The sequence below is a fragment of the Oratosquilla oratoria genome, chromosome 8 (genome assembly GCF_046742065.1).
Source record: "Oratosquilla oratoria isolate Oo_2021 chromosome 8, ASM4674206v1, whole genome shotgun sequence".
Lineage (NCBI taxonomy): Eukaryota > Metazoa > Arthropoda > Malacostraca > Stomatopoda > Squillidae > Oratosquilla > Oratosquilla oratoria.
The window spans coordinates 34,782,358-34,802,137 of record NC_134784.1 but is presented as its reverse complement, the minus strand read 5'-3'; the positions used below and the strand labels follow the sequence as shown (position 1 = coordinate 34,802,137).

At 40.7% G+C, this 19,780-nt stretch overlaps 1 protein-coding gene across 2 annotated transcripts in view; it reads right to left on the bottom strand.

Moving 5' to 3' along the window:
• The window catches only part of Paip2 (polyA-binding protein interacting protein 2), a 32,186-nt gene extending 31,892 nt beyond the window's left edge, over positions 1 to 294 (bottom strand). The window contains exon 1 of one of the 2 annotated variants that reach the window (XM_076189124.1): positions 137 to 294. The gene's annotated coding sequence lies outside the window, so the exon portion shown is untranslated. The remainder of the gene's footprint in view (positions 1 to 136) is intronic. The other variant, XM_076189123.1, reaches the window with a different exon arrangement.
• Positions 295 to 19,780: the final 19,486 nt, after the last annotated feature.

The window sequence follows — 19,780 nt, the reverse complement described above, 5'->3', positions numbered from 1 at the left end:
CGTGGTGGCGAGGGAAAGTAAACAATTGCCACATTAGGTAGTCCTTGACAGCAGCTGGCTCAGAGTGGAAAAAGCATTGCGTTTATATCACTAACGAAACTCTAAGCATCATTTAACAATATTATTTTATACTTACATTAATTCAAGTGCTGCGCCGATCAGTGGTTATACTTCCTGTACTACCTGGTAGGTCCGTCTGTGAATACTACACCACTGCGCTCTAGTGGACTTCAGTGAAACTAGTTATGACAACATGGAAGCCGCTTGTTTCATTTTACTTTCACTTGACATTTCTACGTTTAGGTTATTAGTGTTTACCTCTATATTAGCCCCAATACGCACATTTTAGACACACACACATATTTAGAGCTCATGGATTATGCTGTGTACAGTTCCTTGCTTGCAGGATTAAATTTTTTGAAGTATTCCATCTGGTTTTCGCTAGTTCAGCTCTTATTAATCACGATTTATTATTATATTCAGAAGACTTTTTGTGTACCCGACCTTCATGGGACTGGTATCTACAAAAAGCATTGTCATGTGCATGTTTATATGGACGTACTCTGTATAGTTATCATATAAATAATTCAAAAAGTTGTATAATACTATTTTTCTTCCTATGGTCAAATTATATAGTATGCTTTAACTTGTATTCGTGAATAAATATAAAGCTACGGAATTCCCTGCATATATCCACAAAATAAGAATATATTTGGAGGCCAATTATATTAAAGTTCGCTCGAAGTTTTTGAGTACTCGTCTGCAGACTGTATCAATCTATATTTTACAAACTTCATTGTCAATCGTTGTATCACATCCAAAGGTCTTTATTCTTGAGACTGTTACAGTTTGAATGCCATCGTTTCATGACACTTTGTTATGAACTCATGTACAATATAATCTTCGAGTTCGTGCAATTTTTCGTGTCATTCTCAGTTGTTCATTGATTTTGGAAATTTAATTGTGTAACATTCTTTGTAACGTTGATTTTTGGGAGAATGCATGCATGACCTTGAGTAATGACCACTGATCGTTCGATCTAATACAATGTTATATAATATTTAATTCTGTTTTTTTATACATTCTGATACTGACATTCCTATTCCACAATTCTTCTAGAATTGACAAGACAAGAACTTGGCTTTCTGCATCTTGCGTCATTTGATTACTCCTCTCTTCATATGTAGGATCTAATAGCTGCTGCACAACATACTTAGTGTTGTGTTGTGAATATTTTGAGAATAATATTTCGCGTGTAAGGCAACTCGTAATCTGACCAACCTCCTACGTGCTATGGATTTGGTCTTATTATACAGCGCTAACTGTGGGGATGGGGATCGTGTTTCTTCCATAGAAAACGTATGTGCACGTAAGAAAACGATTATTTTTAAACAGTAATTTGAAAATATTGATATCGTCGTACATTGAACTTCGGTGTATCTTAGAAATGGATAAAATTTCGATCAATGATTACGAAGTGGAAAGTATGTATCATAATAAAAAAAAATAAAGGATAGCATGTCTTCACATGGATGACAAAAATCAAGTAAAAACATCAAATGACAGTGAAAAGGCAATGGTTCTTGCAAATAATTTTTTCATCATTTTTTGTTAAGGAACCAAACGATAAATTACCAAAGATTTATCCTCGGACTACATCCAGGCTAGACTATGTTGTGGTTAGGTTCGGCCGGACAAGCCAGGGAAATGAAACTAAGGCACATAAGATGTTTCAAGTGTCAACGCTATGGTCATCACCAGACGCGGTGCACAGCCAAACAACCTAAATGCGGCATTTGCAGCATACCTCATGCCACCGAGACTTGTCTTAACAAGTTCAAGGCTGGCACTGAGGCTGTTGCCAAGTGCCCCAATTGTGGCAATAACCACCACGCCTGGAAGACATCTTGTTCAGTACATAAAGCTCAGGCTATTGTCTGTCGGGAGAGGACAGAGAAGCAACAGGACGTCATACCTCCCCCCCCCCCTCGGTACATATGTATGGGGCAGCAGGAAGCACTCTCCTGCTGTAACACAGTCACCTGCACCTAGGGCTCCTAATTCGAACAATCAGGAGTACTTTCCCGCACTTGAGAACACAGCTCCTAAGCAAACCCCCACTCCTACACAGCCAGCTCCCACCCCCACCCCCCCAAAAAAAAACACCCTCAAGTCTACGCCCACGCCCCCGGCACCAACCCCACGAGCACAGGAACGGCAGCCCCCCTCCCCCTCAATATCCGTCTGATGTCATCAAACTGATTGTGTCTGGTGTCGTCGCTGGAATCATTAGTACTCAAGGGGAAAGTGATTCAGAGAAGACATTAGACATTGTGAATAAGGTTGTCACAAATGTGTTCAACCTCTTGAAAGCAAAGAGAAACGCTAACAAGAAATCCAGGCGAAAGGAGAGGACTCCCTCCCCCTCTACCACGCTTGATGGAGGCTTCATTGCATTCATTAGCATCACGGGTCAGAAGGCTGGGGATTGACTTTCTTGCCAAGATAGTCCAGAGCCCCAGAATAACTGAGCTGAGTCAGAGCCTTGAGATAGCTCTGGGACGGGTGGATAATCTTATCCACTGCGGTACCTGGCTATCTCAAGCGGCTAGACTCCTGGACTCCTTCAAACTCATCAGTGCTCTCCTTGAAAAGGGTAGGGACTCTCCTCACCCAGAGTTCAAGTCCCCACCTCCATGGCTGTCGATACCTGCAACCTTCGTTGTCACAAAGCTTCCCAGTAAGAAGAAGTTATGTGACCAGGAAAGAGTACGAGCGCAGGCCCTACAGGGCATCCGCACACTGTCGAGACCTGGAATGGCGGTCTATTATACGGATGGCTCCGTGGACCCCAACAGGCCTCGTAGTGCGGGGGCTGCCTTCGTGACGGATGGTCTGACCTTTGGCAGGAGAGTATCTGATCATGCGTCCACTCTCCAAGCTGAGGCCATAGCAGTCCAAGGAGCGTTAGAGCATGCTCTAATATCTCGAACTGGTCCTGTGGTGGTCCACACGGACTCACAGTCTCTGCTAGGCAGCTTAGAAACAACACAGCCCAGCGACAATGTACGCCTACTGACCTCCATCCTAGCACTCCTGCTGAAGCTACACCAGCAAGGCAGGAGTGTTACGCTCAACTGGGTGCCAAGCCATGTGGGCGTCCAAGCAATGAGCTAGCCGATGCGGCAGCAGAAGCGGCGCGCCAAAGACCCGAAGTCGATGTTGTCGTCCCTCTCAGCAGAAATCAGTTGCGCCTACGCACCAGGGCTCTTAACCAGGTACAACGGTTCCTTCAGCACAGACTGGAGGCAGAGGTATCAGAAAGGACGAGGTGGTACAGGGCAGTCACCAACTACGAGCCCCTTGTACTTCCTCGCTCCACACCTAGAAAAGTGGAAACCCTGCTCTTCCGTCTGCGGATGGAGGACCGTTGTTTCTGGCAAATCAAGAGAATTTCCACACCAGAAGAGAGAAGATGCCACCATTGTCGCCACCCAGAAGCCACCCTTAAGCACCCTCAAGGGCCCCCGACAACATCTGAGGGTCTTGTGCGCCGCCTATGCAGCCACCTTAGCCAATTTGAATTGCGTCGGCTGGTGGAGTGTCAGCTCCCCCTTTAATATATTTTCTCATATGCTCATTATTACTATTGCATTCATGCACTGTTAATGTTAGAAAGGGTGCATTTACCGGGATGTGCATGCATATATCACATATGTATGCACATCTCGTGATTGTATGAGTGGGTGTGGCAAACCACACACACTCATACACTGAATCACCCTACAAACGGGCTAGCCATAAAAAGCCCGTGGGAATCATATTGCCAAATTTTCAAGTTCAAGTTCAAGTTGTGTGACAGCCAGTCTGGTTTTGACCAACGCCACGTCACCACAACCACATAGAGATAAACTATAAAATTATCAGAAAGGTCCTGCAAAAACTTAAAAGAAATAAATCTCCGGGTCCAGATAGTATTCACCCAAGAATTGTTAAAAATCTGATGGAAGAACTATTAGTACCATTGAAAATAATATCCAATAGCTCACTAAAAAGGAGTAGTCCCGGAGGATTGGAAGATAGCACAAATAACACAAAGATTTAAGAAGGGATGTAAGAGTGACCCTGGTAACTATAGACCTGTAATCCTAACTAGTGTTTTCAGTAAATTAATGGAATCAGTCCTGAGAGAAGTAATAATCCACCACATGAAAACGCAAAACTTATTTAGTGATAAACAAATTAGGTTCATATCTGGTAGATCAACAGTGCTTCAACTGATACAAGTCTTGGAAAATTGGATGGAGGTCATTGACGAGGGTGAAGCCATGGATGTTTATTGTGATTTCATGAGAGCATTTGACCGAGTCCCCCACAAAAGACTACTGGCTAAGATAAAAAGTTATGAAATAGACGGTAATCTGCGCCAGTGGAATAAAAAAAAAAAATTCTGGCAGAAAGCAACAAGGAATGGTTAATGGTGAAGCCTCTGACTGGAGGGAGGTCACCAGTGGTGCCTCAGGGATCACTGCTGGGGCCTCTGTTATTTGTCATTTTCATCAATGATCTTCCGGATGCAGTTAAACATGGAAGCGAGGTATATCTTTATGCAGATGATATCAAGATTTTCAGAACAATTACAAATGAAGAGGATTGTAACAAGCTTCAGGAAAACATAGATGAACTGAGAAAATGGTCAGAGAGACAGATGCTCAACTTCCATCCAGATGAAAATAAACATACGAGAATAGGTAGATCTGATGTTAAAGAACAAGAGTACAAGATGTATGGCAGCATAACCAACACTATAAATGAAAAGGACATTGGAGTCGTCATTGATGACCATCTGACATTCACTGAGCATGTAGCCGAGAAAATCAATAAGCTAACAACATTCTTGGCATTTTTAGGAGAAACTTTATCCACCTTGATATATTCATCCTGAAAACATTGTACTCTGCACTAGCAAGGCCTCATTTAGAATATGCTAATCAGATCTGGTGTCGTCATCTAGTTAAAGACATCGAGGCTATTGAAAATGTTCAACGAAGAGCCACAAGAATACCACAACTGAAAGGATATGATTATGAAGAAAGGCTGAAGAAATCAGATCTACCGACGCTGGCCTCCAGAAGATCCAGAGGTGATCAAATTGAAGCATACAAGATTATTACCCAGAAGTATGACAAACAATGTATAAGAGGTATTTCTAAAATGAGGAAGGACTACATAACAAGAGGAAATTCAAAGAATATTTTTTAAAGAGAGCAAGACTAAATATAAGAAAACGTGTCTTTTCAAATCGGGTAGTAAATACTTGGAATGATTTGCTAGAGTGGGTGGTCATTGCAGACACAGTGTTACAATTTGAATCAAGACTAGATAAAACATGGAAAAGCCAAGAACAGAAATTTAACCATAGAGCACAAATAACCTCCACCACCACCGTACATGCCGGGAATAACGACAATCAGGTTATCGAGCTGGAGTCACAGGCGTGAGCCTCTTCCAGAACTTCATCTGTGAGTACCTGTGAGTATAACATCAGTTTTTATTTGTCAAAGCTTAATGTACTGGCAGTCTTCGAATACGTAAGACAGCTAAATATATTGCTGGCGTACCTTATCTCACTATATAATAAAAATTTAATCTATCCTGATTAATTAATTCGGGAGTTGTGTCGTTTCACATATTTTTTTTCTTTTTGGACACTATTCCCGCTAAGAAATTCCATTCACTAGTCAACCAACTAAGATTAAACAACGCTATATTTTTCTTGCTGCCGTCATTGATTTAAATCGGGTGATGGAGAACATTCACCAATCACGGGGTTAAGTGGAAAATTAATGAGTTGTGGAAATATTAAGATATATTTAAAAACACCCAATTTTGTCGATGATGTCGATAAAATTCCAAGTCGCAATTCGTACTACTTTGCTTGCCAGCGTGCATATCTCACCATCTAGTAGCAAAATATTGAGGTAACAAACAAATATTGGCAGTGATGGTGTGGTATTTGCCTTTATGCATTCATTTCAGACCGAGTCACACATTCTTCCTGTAGAGATGTTTAGCTGTTTATTTTCTTGAAAATATAGTCTAACTCCCCAGACAATGAATACAAATATTAGAGCAGCGTTTCTTAACCTTTTGATGATTCTAGACCCCAATGGATTGCCCAATATGTCCCATACCCCCTTCACTTGAGTCAACTTGACTGTCAAAGTAATTATCATCACAAGTCCTAATAGTTGACAGTCGTATAACTTCCCTAGATGTCAATACCTTAATTTACTTTAGATATGGATGGCTAGGTATAGAAAATAAAAGAAAATCAAAAGCAATTATAATTTTTATTATATTTATTTACAAAAAGCAAAATAAAACATGAGAAATGACAAATCTACAAACAGCTGTACCAGCATTTTACAATGTAACTTTCATCCTTCTGCTTCAGATTATAAATTAGGTTCTTTATTTCCTACAGTTGGCTCATAATAAGAATTACAATAATTACATAAAAGAAGAAAACGTCCTTTTTCAATATCTCAAGCTACATAACAAACTTGCTTATCTTATGAGATATTTGTTGTTGTTTTTTGTGCAATCAAAACATGGAATCAGGGAACAGTTAGTCATAAAATTACTTGCATGCCATTGGGTACAACACATCTTGTGGCGCAGTTGGTAGAGTTCCCGGCTGCCACTACAGCTGTCCGGGTTCGAATCCCGCCCAGGGCTGAAATAATTTCAGTATCGCTGCGCTGCGAGTTATTACTCCAACTCTCGTGGGCGGAGTTGGGGGGATGTGTGCGTGTAACGTCACATTATTACCCATAGATCGGTCATATATGAGCTCTGAGCTCTCTTCCGGGAGGGAAATAGCTGTCGATCACGAGTCCAACACGTGATCCGAGACCATGGTGGATCAAGACGATTTCTCCACTTTTATTTCAGATTTAATAATGCAGAAAATCCTGTTTCACAGAAATAGGTAGTTGTGAAGGGAACGAAAACGTTCCTCATTGCCAAGTTTGGATAAGGTGAGATTTGCTCCCACAAAAACTGTTTGACATCCATTCCAGTCCTTTCAAAATCAGATTTTTTTTTTTTTTTTTTTTTTGTCTTCTTGGAAGTCAATGAAATAATCCATTGCTGCATCACTGCCTCTCAGTTTTTATATATCAAACGGGAAAGGGTTTTGCATCCAAACGGGTTCCAAAGTGAACTACAAACATACTACGGTTACTATAACAAAAGAAAAAAATAAAAGATGTATAGAGAAACTCAAAGTTAATAAAACACCAGGGCCTGACGGTTGGCATCCAAGAATTTTAAAGGAAATGAAAAATGAGATTGTTGTTCCATTAGAAATTATTAATAAAAAATCCATCATATCCGGAGATGTCCCAAAAGAATGGAAGCTAGCTAACGTTACTCCAAAATTCAAAATTACTCCCATCAGTTCATTAAATTTATTTGGCAATATTTTAGATGCCAGAGCTTGGCGATGTAGAATACAGTGTGGTGAGCACATGTGGAGCTTTCTCCTTCACCAAAGCAACAAATACATTTTTTTGACAATCATGGCAGGAGCTTAATCCGTACAAATAGACACAATCAAATCCCATAATGGCACCTTTCGCAGTCAGGCTCGTAGTTTCCTATTAGCGCTAGAATTTTCAATTGTCTCAGATTTCATGAGGCAAAGGGGTGACTTAACTAATTTGGAAACCGATATTTAAAAAAAAGTACGACATAAATTGCTGCATAAGTGTATCTAGAATTAAAAACATTACTCTTAATGTTATAGATTTTACTTACTGGTGTGTGATAAGGCTTTGTTAATTTAATTATAAGATAAAACTAAAAATAGGTAATTATTTTTACTGAAGTATAAGCAGTAAAAATTAGAGGATGTTGGTTTCGGTTTTGTATTTTATCTGAGAGTGTTGAAAAATAATGGATATCACTGTCACGTCCTGTATATGAAGATAATCAGTGAGATAAAATATAACAACAGTGGTGGCGGACGTACGAGTATTTGATGCGCGATGTATTGAATCGATGAGTTGAAAAACGTGACTTTCAATTCGTCGCAGCATCATGAAAGCAATCATGTTGCGTACCGATTTCTAATCGCTGCGCAGTGTGTCAATAACAGTCGAAGGGAGAGGACTCACGCGCTCTGCTTCGCTCTTCTAGTTTCATACAATGGCACAAGCAATTTCAACAAAGCCTTTCGAGTGGACGAAGACTATTGTATTACATTACATTAAGCTACTAAAGCAGTACCCAGCCATTTGGAATATAAGATAAGAAATATAAAAAGTACAAACATCGAAAGCTGACTTATTTTCTTTAACAAAATATAATGTGCGGAATGAAGACATTACCAAAAAAACTTCATACACTGAAAACACAGTTTCACAGGGAAATGACTGCCATCAATGCATCAAAGAAGTCTGGTGCTGGCACGAAAAATATATACACTCCAAAGCTGTGGTGGTTTAATGATTAAATGAGTAGAGCGTCGGTAGACATCCTCATCCCGTGAAAGCCAAATGATGATTGAGATCTGGTTGCTCGCGCAAGGTATTCGCAGTGATGCAGCCCGTCCAGTCGCTAGTGTTAAGTTAAACACGACTACTGCATTAAGTCGCTGATGCGTCATGGTACGTGTGGACGGGGCTTTAGTAATCGTACCGGAAAAATTAGGTCTTCGATGCAAAATTATATTTTCTATACATTACATAGATTTGCCTATTGCCATGTGCATTAAATTGAAAGTATATATCAGTAGAAGTCCATTGAAATCGGTAGAAAATGACAAATTGCTCGGCTTGATACAATTATAGGCTGTTTTCCGAATATCATCTGTAATTATAAATAGAGGCTCAAACAATGCTATATGCCGTTTGCAATCATAAAATTAATTGACTTAAATTTCAGACACAATAATGTACAACGATACACCTCTGTAAGTTTATAATACTTGCCCAAAAAAGTATTTATTTTCCGGCAAGAATGACAAAATCTGGCGGTGTCTGGTATCAAAACGCTCACTGCGAAAGGTGTCTGAATACGTCAACTGTTTTGGTTGTTGTTTCAAGTCGTTCAAAGAATAAAAAAAAATCCTTGATGCACCTTTCATGTACTTAGCGTACAAATACAAGCAATTCACTGTGTTCTGAAACATCAGTTGGTTCTTCAATTTGCTTGCTGATTTTTGCAGGACTGTTTCATCTCGTCGACGACTTGGGTTATGTCATGACTCATGACTTTAATTCTCTGGCGTACAGTGTCGTTGGATAAGGACACCTGACTCAATTTGCTTCACGGCACCCTCTCCCATCACGATTTTCGCCACCTCCAACACACAAGGGCTTCACTAGGGTCTCTCCGATCGTATGGGGCTTCTCTTCTTTGGCAATCATGTACGAAACTTTGTAGGAAGCTTCCAGAAACGTTTTCCCAGGAGCAGCAAACCCATTTGATAAAATCGTTGCTTCCTGATCATTACGATTTTTCTCACCTTAAAAGCATCAACCGATGTGCCCATATGATTACTGTGCTTGTTTCCGAGATGTTCCCCCAGTGCTGATGGCTTCAAAATTCCATTCCTCATTACCAAATTGCAAATTATGCACTGGGCTCTTTTAGTCCCATCTCGTTCCGTCATACAGGTGAAACAAAAACTAACTTATAAATCATTCCACTTCCGTTTTTTTTACTGACATTTTGCAGATAAATAATTTGTGGAAAAAAATGCTGCATACATACTGGCAATGAGAACATAACACATAATTACCATTACAATTTTAATGACCATGCCACTTTAGGAAAACCTGTACTACATACTGGGCTTAAATGAGAAAAATGTTAAATGATATGAAGAAACCCATGAAAACAAATTCCTCTTGCTCCCTATTTATTAGCCTACCATATATACTTATCGCATCTTATAATCATAATTGGCCCTATGATAAACATAACCTACACTTAAAAATAATTAAATATATATTAGATTAAGTATCGGTACTAATAAATTATGAACATATGCATTTGCACTCATATAATGGCTAAATTTTGCATTTACAAAGGCATCAATCATCAACAAAAGCGCTGTCGACTCACCGAGGGCGTCATGAAACTTGTGGTTCACAGTCAGTGGATCGAATGAGCAGACCCATCGCGGGACAAAGTTTCGACAGCGCTTTTGTCGGTGGGTACATGTGGGAATCTGTAATTGTCCTAAGCCTAATACTATTTAAGTATCTAATATTTAATCTTAGGCATTGAAGAGACAATGCATACAGCCGAAATATAAAATCACTCTCTAGAAAAATGTGTAGCAGGGAGAAGGCGCGTCTAACCTCGACTAAGCAGTTTTATTAAAAGTAATAATAATAAGTTTATTTGGCAATGAATTAATATACATGAAGTGCAGATAATGAAAAGAACACATAGTTCGAAATAACAATTACAATTGCCGGGGATAGCACACAAAAAAATGTAAGCTTATTTCCATTGTGGTCTTCATTAAACTGTTTTTCTACACTAAATAACACAGACAACATACGTAGGGAGTAAGGGGACCAGAGTCAGTCATGAGTAATACCAATCAGTACACATAAACATTATTATAGATTTGCTAATACTACTAAAATGTTCGTAACACGTAGGATATTGAGACCAAAACTTGAGCACCATAAACTGTCAAGTGTAAAGGTCAACTGAGGTTTTCAAAGAGGTGGTGAATATTTGCTAGATGTATGGTTTAGTAACTTTTTGATAAAATAATGCAAAAATAAACCATATTCGTTACGTAATGTGATAAAAAGCCCTACCAAATATCGGTAGCAGACGAACTTTTCCTTCGCCGACCTTCGGCTGTTCTCGTAAGGTGGTGACGTCAAGCTTGCTGTTTACATTCTGATGCATGCCTGGTGCGTGCATTATAAAATGCCGTCCCGCGGTGCCAACTTGACCAGTTAGCAAGGTTTTATCAAGTATTTAGTCCGAAAATTGTTTATTGTGTCGCTACAAATTGCAACAGTGATTCGACGAAACAATCATCAGCGTTGGAATCGTATCACAAGGTTGAGTGCTTCTTTGCTCCCAAGTCCCAGCATTTTTTTTTTTTTTTAATGGAGTAATGAAACGAAGACAAGTACATGTGTAACTTCAAACATCTCTTGATGTTATTTCACTAAGGTAATTCAGGCACTAGGAAGCTGAATTTATGTTGAGAATGGTAAAATGTATGCATGGTGATTGAAAATTATCATTATTAATCTTCCAGTTTCAAACTACTATTTGCTGCCCTTCATTTCAATTGAAATTCATGTAGAAAGCAGAAAAATGGGAAAAATGGAGAGGTGTTGGAGAAGGTTGTTCTAACATATGGTGAGTGTATGAATGTTGTGGTTAGGTTCGGACAAGCCAGGGAAATGAAACTCACAATGGTACTAAGGCACACAAGATTTAATGAATAGTAGGCTCGGAGGTCACGAACGAGGGCTCGTAGAGGAAAGGTCCGGAGTGAGGGCCTCTTCAAGTGTAGTGGGCTGAGAGCGAAGGGCCACAGGAGGGAACTGGTCCCGAGGCGACTTGCTGGAGAGAACTGCTGCTTGGAGAGGACTGCTACTTGGAGATGTCGTGCCCGGGAGAGAACTGATTCTGATTTGCTAGGTAAGACCACCCGCTTCCGCGGCATCGGTTTTTGTGGGAGGTGAAGAATGTCTGTAAGAAAATGAAAAGATGGTAGTGTATAAAAGAGGGCTATTGCCACCTGGCGAATTAGCGAGCGATTAGGGGTTGTTGGTGGTCGTGGCTCGGGAGAAATGGACTGGGAACTTGGACGGCGGCGCCGACGCCGGGATTAGGATCACCAAAAGTTTAGAAAATGGTAGGAGACGTAGTAGTAGAAAAAGGTGGAAAAACGGAAAGATCTTTAGCGGGAGGTAAACTGAAATGAGATGTAGTATAAGAGAAAGTTAGAAAGGAAGCGAATTTTAGTCGAAGAAAAAGAAAGTGTAGGTGGTTGTCCGTGTGTCGTGGCTATGTTCGTGAGAGGTGTGTGTATGTATCTTACGGGAAGTGAGTAGAGTTCACTTCCCGCGTGTAGGCTGAAGCATGCTACGTTGGATTTGAAGCAGATGGGGAACTGTATGAATCCACACGTCTCCCTTTTGGTCTGACCAACTCAGTTGCTGTCTTTCAACGCATCATGAACAGCATCATCAAGAACAACAACTTAACGGAAGATTTGCATACATTGACGATATTGTCATTGGAGGAATGGATCAAGAAGAGCATGATAAGAACCTTAAAGCATTCCAGGAGACTGCTAAACACTTGGGAATCCGTATGAATTTTACCAAATGTGTATATAACTCAAAAAGTCTCAACTACTTAGGATATCTGATTGAAAACCATGATCTTGGCCTGATCCTGAGCGCCTGACGCCACTCAAAGCCATGCCTGTGTTGAAATATAAATATTTGTTATTGTGCATCTTGTATTGTTTTTGATTGAATGTATAATGCAATATATAGTAAGAATTTTGCCATTTGATTTATTGTATAATCTGTACTTAATTTGCATGTATAACAAAGTTCAGTCGCTAGGCCTGAGAGATTTCCCGCGCTAACGGAGACATTACGCTTCTGCAAGTTAGTCATGGTGAAGCCACAGTGTAGAGAGGTTGAGGTGTACATTTTTGTCTGAACATAAACTTAGTTGTGTCATGTGCATTGTGCCTTTGAAGAACAATAAACAGTTAAGTACTTTTCTAAGCGTTTATATAATACCCATAACTTTTAACATAGGTTATGCCAGAGTGTTTGAAATATCTAAAGCGTGTTCTTGGACTATTCTCCTATTACTCTCCTTGGGTAAGGAACTATTCATCTTGAATTGCTCCATTGCTAGAAGTAAAAATATTTCCACTTCCCACTAGCGCTGTTGAGCGATCCATTGAACTGAAAAGTGAAATTCGTGAGGCTTGCCTAGCTCCCATTGTGATGACTCTTTTTTTTTTATATTGAAACCGATGCTTCTGGGACTTTAGTGGCTGCAGTACTTTCACAGAAAGGGAGGCCTGTATCTTTCCTCTCAAAAACTCTATCCCAGGCTGAGAGATCTTACTCTACTGTAGAGAGGGAAGCAATGGCAATCATAGAGTCGGTGCGGAAATGGCGGCAGTTTATCTTAGGCCGATCATTCACAATGGTTACTGACCAGATAGCTCCCACCTACATGTTCAATGCACGGCTTAGTAATTGCATCAGAAATTATAAGCTCCTACGATGGTGACTAGAATTGTCTAATTACAGCTATGAAATCAAGTATAGATCAGGGACTCAGGATCAGTCTGCTGATCCCCTATCAAGAATGTGCTCTGCCACCTCACAACTGTCACTGAGAGATACCCATATTGCCCTATGCCATCCTTGCATAACTCGTCTCATGCACTTCGCCAGGCAGAAAAATCTTCCTTTCTCAATGGAAGATGTAAAGAGTGTGTGCCGAGTGTCTTGTGTGTGCGGAAGTGAAGCCACAGTTCTACAAACCATCTCCGGGACGCCTAGTTACAAAGGCGGAGCATGCCGACAGGAGACCTTTTGATCCATAACCAGGTCGGATGCGAAAAAATATATAATCATGACAAATACATGAATAAATAAAAATATAATAATATAAATAATAATAAATAAAATAAGTCAATACATAGGTGTAATTAAATCATAAACAAACAGGTAAATAGTAAATAATAATAAATTGACACATAACTAATAATAAATGAAAATCAAGCCGATGGAATGTCTATCCATGGTACCAAAACCCTCTACAGACAACAAGAAGTACTTACTATTAGTGGATATATGATCTAGGTTCCCATTCGTGTGCCCTTGTGAAGATATGCCTGCTACTACTGTTGTCAAATGCCTCCAAGACCTGTTATTCACATTTGGGTACCCGGACTCACTTCATGCTGATCATGGAGCCCAATTCATGTTAAATGAACTCCGTAACTTTCTCTAGCAACAAGGAATAGTGATAACACATTCCACGCCATATCATCCTCAAGGCAGCGAACGGTCAGTCCGAGCATGGAAATGGTACTATCTGGAGGACTATAAAACTTGCTTTGCGCTCTCAAGGCCTGGACGAACGTCATTGGAAGAAGGTGCTCGGCTCAACTCTGCATGCAATCAGATCCCTGTTGTGTACCGCCATCAATTGTAATCCTCATGAAAAGATGTTCGGTTTTCCAAGACAATCAAGGAATGGATACTCATTCCCATATTGGTTACAAGGTGGGGCAGTGAGTTTGTACGCTCCAGATCGGATCCACTTGTTGAACCAGTCGATATACTATCGGCTACCCCAAATTTTGCCAGAATAGGGTATCCAGATGGTCGAGAGTCTACTGTACCTACTAGTGACAGCACCAAGCAACTCTACTGGCATGGGAGCCTCGAATGTAGAAAACGTTTGTGACTTTCCATCTCAGCAATGTATTCCTCAGATGTCGGCTTCGCATCAGCCACCGACCTCGCTTCAGACACCAGCCTCACCCCAGCCTTGCCTAAGTCAGAGATCACTTCACAGGAACCAGGACACCATAATGCCGCTCATCCCGGTAGAAGTCATTCCCGATAAGGAAGACGGTACAAACCAAACCCGCACTATGAAATTTGATTAGTGGGGGAAGAATGTGACATATTGCAATGTGATAATCGTTTGTTCGTGTGTAATTTCAAACTAGAGAGTAGTTTGTCAGGAGGATCGTTTCATATTAGATTTGTCGACATTTTGTCGGCGTTCACTGGCGAACTAAGCAAGATAACAATTATTTCTGATAATTCTATGGTAGTTTATTTAGAAGTATCTCTCTGATTACTTTATTTATTGCGTTACCTGATGAGGATATAGTATATTAATGTTATTAAACTTTATTAGAAGTTTTATGTTGCTGAATTTTATGTTGCATTGTCTACTTTTCAGAATGTCAAAGAATAAGTTAGAACAATAACGAAAAGGTTTCTCTTCAGTTCACCTCACATTCTATATCATTTTATGACTCTCACGAGCATTGCTTTCTTGTTTACTACAATTAGGTAAACACATAGGAAGGAGCAAGGGATTTCCTATAGGAAATTTGCAAATTTATGGTTGAGTTATCACAGTTAATATGCTTAAAAATGCAGAATGGTTTATTGGAATTGCCTTTTGATAACCCTTTTTCTTATTCTAATAATATATGCAATAAAAATTATTTAAAGTGCTTGACATCAAGCTTTGTATTGACTATATATTTAATTCAGGTTATATTTTAAAGGACGGTGTCTGATCCATACCAAGATCTAAGAATATAAGGTCTAACCACTTCCGACCGAATTTCGAGGGAGTTGGCGCAGCGAGCCCGTGAACGTCACCTGGCTGTTCAAAGTGGGGTTAGCGGGTCCTATAGCTGTCAGTTGAAGTTGGTCCGTCGTTCGAAAATGACGTCGCCTTCGCTCGCACCGCTCCACTCAATTAGTTATATTCTGACAAATATTATATAAAATATATATATAAATATATATAAAATATTATAGTTCCTGTCTATATATATGAATATATATGATATATAATATATATATATAATATATAAAATATTATAGTTCCTGTCTTCCTTGGCGTTTCACAGTTTTCTTCAGTGTATCACAAAGAGAAAATGGACGCATCCAAACGACGTCAGAAGCTGCGCAGGACTGCTCCAGCGGTTAGACCTTTTTACTTAGACCTTGATCCATACTATGCAAAATGGGTGCCACTCGGCTAAGATGGTTGGAACATTAGAAAGAATGGAACAAAAGAAGAGTTGCAAGGGGATGCTGGGAGTGAATACCAGGTGGAAGAAGAGATGGAAAGAAACTGCTGAAGAAACCCTCAGTAGACATGACCTGCCCAACATCGAAACTCTGAGGAAGGAAGGGGCCTTCTATGATAGCGCCAGATGGAGAAACATGCTGGGACTACTGACAGGCGTAATGCCTACTACTGGGAGCTGAAGTAAGACATAAAAATTGCTTTTTATACAAAGTGCTTGGCACACAAATTTGTATGGGGTTATTGACTGTACATTTTATGTAATTTATATTTTAGGGACTTTAGTAATATGCTTACAGACTAAAGTCATGCAGTATTCTTTTATGACTGAAGAATAATTTATAATCTCCACTTAAAAATGAAATAATTTTTTAACATCTGCCATCTCTCATTTTGCCGCTGCTGCTGCTGCTGATATGGTATAATGTCACAAACTCGTTATCAGAAGGCTAGGACATTGCCCCTTACAGAGGACTTTGTAGCATGGAATTTAATTAATCATCCCATTGGTTCAACTTTGTTGTGGGCAGGATTTGAACTGCCAACCCCTTGACCTTTGCTGCAAGTAACAACACCCTAACCCATTTGGCCAACAAGCTCATTTTGTTACTTCTCTTAAATTTCCCTCAGTAACTTCACCTCTTCATTGCTATATTGTCCCCAAGGTTAGAAGCAGATTACACTGGTCAACAAAATTGATTAAAATACCTGTCCCACAAGCAAAAGGAGGTGAGACTTCATAGAATTTTTTCTGCTGCTGATTTCAAATATGTTTTCAGAATTTTTCCATCAGGCATATTTTTTCCCGTCTGGGGTATTGGCTGCTTGTTATTGTGGCAAAGTAGCATGCAGTCGATACTTTAGGGTCTATATGGGGCGCCCCTACGGACCAGAGCCACACATCATTTTGTCTATGATAGAAGAAATTCTGTTCATAGAGAAATGATGACACTTTTATACTATGACTGTCCCTCCGTTATGCTGTCCCCCAACCCCTTGTTGCTGTCCTGTACCATTTCTCTGAGTATTCTCTTTCTGTGATGGGGGAATTCCCTGTGGTGGGGGAAAAGAATACTGCTACCAAGTTTCCCACTTGGATCGTAAGAGGCGAGAAGAAAGGGACGGGGAGAGGGACTAGGCATCCTTCTCCCTGTAGCCCCACGGGGCATATTCCTAAAAAGAAAAGTGAAGGCATAAGGGGTGCTGGAGGGCCTCGGGCCAGCACCCTAAGGTTTGGGTCTTTTAATGTGCGTGGATGTGGTACAGATGAGAGTAAAAGGGAAGAGATAGGTAGTATGTTTGTGAGAAGAAAGATGGATGTGTTGGCTTTGAGTGAAACTAAGTTGAAAGGGAAGGGTGAGTGTAAGTTTGGGAGTGTAAGTGGGAGGTTATCAGGAGTGAAGAGAGGGCGAGGGAGGGAAGGGGTGGCTATTCTAGTAAGTGAGGAGATAGGTAAACAGTGGAGTGGAAGGAGGTTTCCTCAAGGATAATGTGGATGAAGGTGAAACTGGGAAAGGAGATGTGGGTCTTTGTAAGTGCATATGGGCCTGGCAGTGAGAAGAGCGTGGAAGAAAGGGAGGCCTTTTGGATAGATTTAAATGAGTGCATAGAGGGTTTGGGAAGAAATGTCAATGTAATAGTACTGGGAGACCTTAATGCTAGGGTGGGAAATGGTCCAATCGATGGAGTGGTTGGGAAGTGTGGAGTTCCAGGAAAGAATCGTAGTGGAGAGTTGATGGTGGAAATGTGTCTAGAAAGAGAGTTGATGATAGCAAATACAGTGTTTCGGAAGAAAGTCAAGCATAAGTACACATGGGAGAGGGTGGTGGAGGGAAGGGTGGTAGATAGAGCACTAATGGATTATGTAGTGGTAAATAGGATTATGATAGGAAGAGTTAAGGATGTACATGTGCTAAGGGGAGAGGGTGGGGGAATATCAGATCATTTTTTGGTGGAAGGTAAGCTGAGAGTGGAGGATAGATGGAGAAAGAGGAAAGGGACAAAAGGTAGGGAGGTTCTTAGAGTGAACTCCTTGAATGAAAAGGAAAAGGAGAAGGAGTACGAAAAGAAGCTGAAGGAGGAGTGGGAGGGAGTAAAGGATAGAGCAGAGATGGGTGTGGAGGAGGAATGGGGATGGTTCAAGGAGGGAGTCTTAAAGTGTGCAAGGATGGTGTGTGGAACAAGAAGGACAGGGGGAAATAGAAGAAAGGGTAGTGAATGGTGGGATGAGGAAACAAAGAAGGTTGTAGAAGAGAAGAAGCAAGCATTCACAGATTGGTTACAAAAGAGGACGGGGGAATCATATGAGACGTACAAAGAAAAGAAAAGAGAAGTAAAGCAAAAGGTAAAGGAGGCAAAGAGGAGAGCAGATGTGAAATGGGGTAGGAGTATGACAGAAAATTTTGAAAGTAATAAAAAGATGTTTTGGAAAGAAATTAAGAGAGGAAGAGGAGGCGAATCAAGTAGGGAAGAAAAGGTAAAAGGTACAGATGGAGAGATGATAATGGAAGAGATGGCAGTAAGGGGAAGATGGGCAGAATATTTTAGGGAGTTGCTAAATGTGAAGGAGGATAGGGAAGGAAAGATAGCTGCAGTGGGAAATGCGAAGAAAATGAGAGTGATGAGTGAGGAGAATGGAGGAGAAATAAGGAAGGATGAGGTGAAGGCAGCTGTAAAGATGATGAAAGCAGGTAAGGCACCTGGTCTGGATGGATGCCAAGCTGATTGTCTGAAAAAGGGAGGTTCAGTGATGGTGGACTGGTTGGTGAGGTTATTTAATGTTTGCTGGAGAGAGGGTAGAGTACCGGAGGACTGGAGAAGTGCCTGTATAGTTCCTCTTTACAAGGGAAAGGGGGACAAGTGTGAATGTAGTAGTTTCAGAGGGATTAGCCTGTTAAGTGTAGTAGGGAAGGCTTATGGGAGGATCTTAATTGAGAGGATTAGGAGAGGAACAGAAGGAGTAATTGGTGAGGAACAGTGTGGATTTAGGACAGGTAGAGGTTGTGTAGATCAGATCTTTGTGGTAAGACAGATATGTGAGAAAGCTATAGGAAAGGGGAAGGATGTTTTTTGGGCTTTTATGGATCTGGAAAAGGCTTATGATAGGGTAGACAGAAAGGCACTGTGGGAGGTTATGCAGATTTATGGGATAGGAGGAAAGCTTTTGGGAGCTGTCAAGAGTTTTTATGAGAGTGGTAGAGCATGTGTCAGGATTAGAAATGGAGAGAGTGAGTGGTTTGAAGTAAAGGTGGGACTTCATCAAGGATGCGTTATGTCGCCCTGGCTGTTCAACTTGTACATGGATGGGGTGGTGCGAGAGGTGAATGCTAGGGTAGTGGGTCAGGGATTGGAGATGGTTAAAGAAAATGGAGAAAAGTGGGAGGTGAGCCAGCTGTTGTTTGCAGACGACACTGCGCTTGTGGCAGGGTCAGAGGAGGGATTGAGGAAGCTGGTGGCAGAGTTTGGGAGAGTATGTGATAGAAGAAAGCTAAAGATAAATGTGGGTAAAAGTAAGGTGATGAGATGTACAAGGGGTGAAAGTGGCAGTAGACTGGAAGTGAACATTAAGGGAGAGCGACTGGAGGAAGTGGATAGTTTTAGATACTTGGGTGCAAGTGTAGCAGGAAAAGGTGGTGTGAAGGTGGAGGTAGAATGTAGATTGAGAGAAGCGAGTAAATGCCTTGGTGGTTTAAAGAGTGTAATGAGGAATAGACATTTGGGAATGGATGCGAAGAGGAGACTGTATGAAGGAGTGATTGTGCCAACAGCACTGTATGGGGCAGAAATGTGGAACATAAGAGAAGAAGAGAGAAGGAGTTTGAATGTGTTTGAGATGAGGTGTCTGAGAAGTATGGTGGGGGTTACTAGGCTGGATAGAGTGAGAAATGAGGAGGTGAGG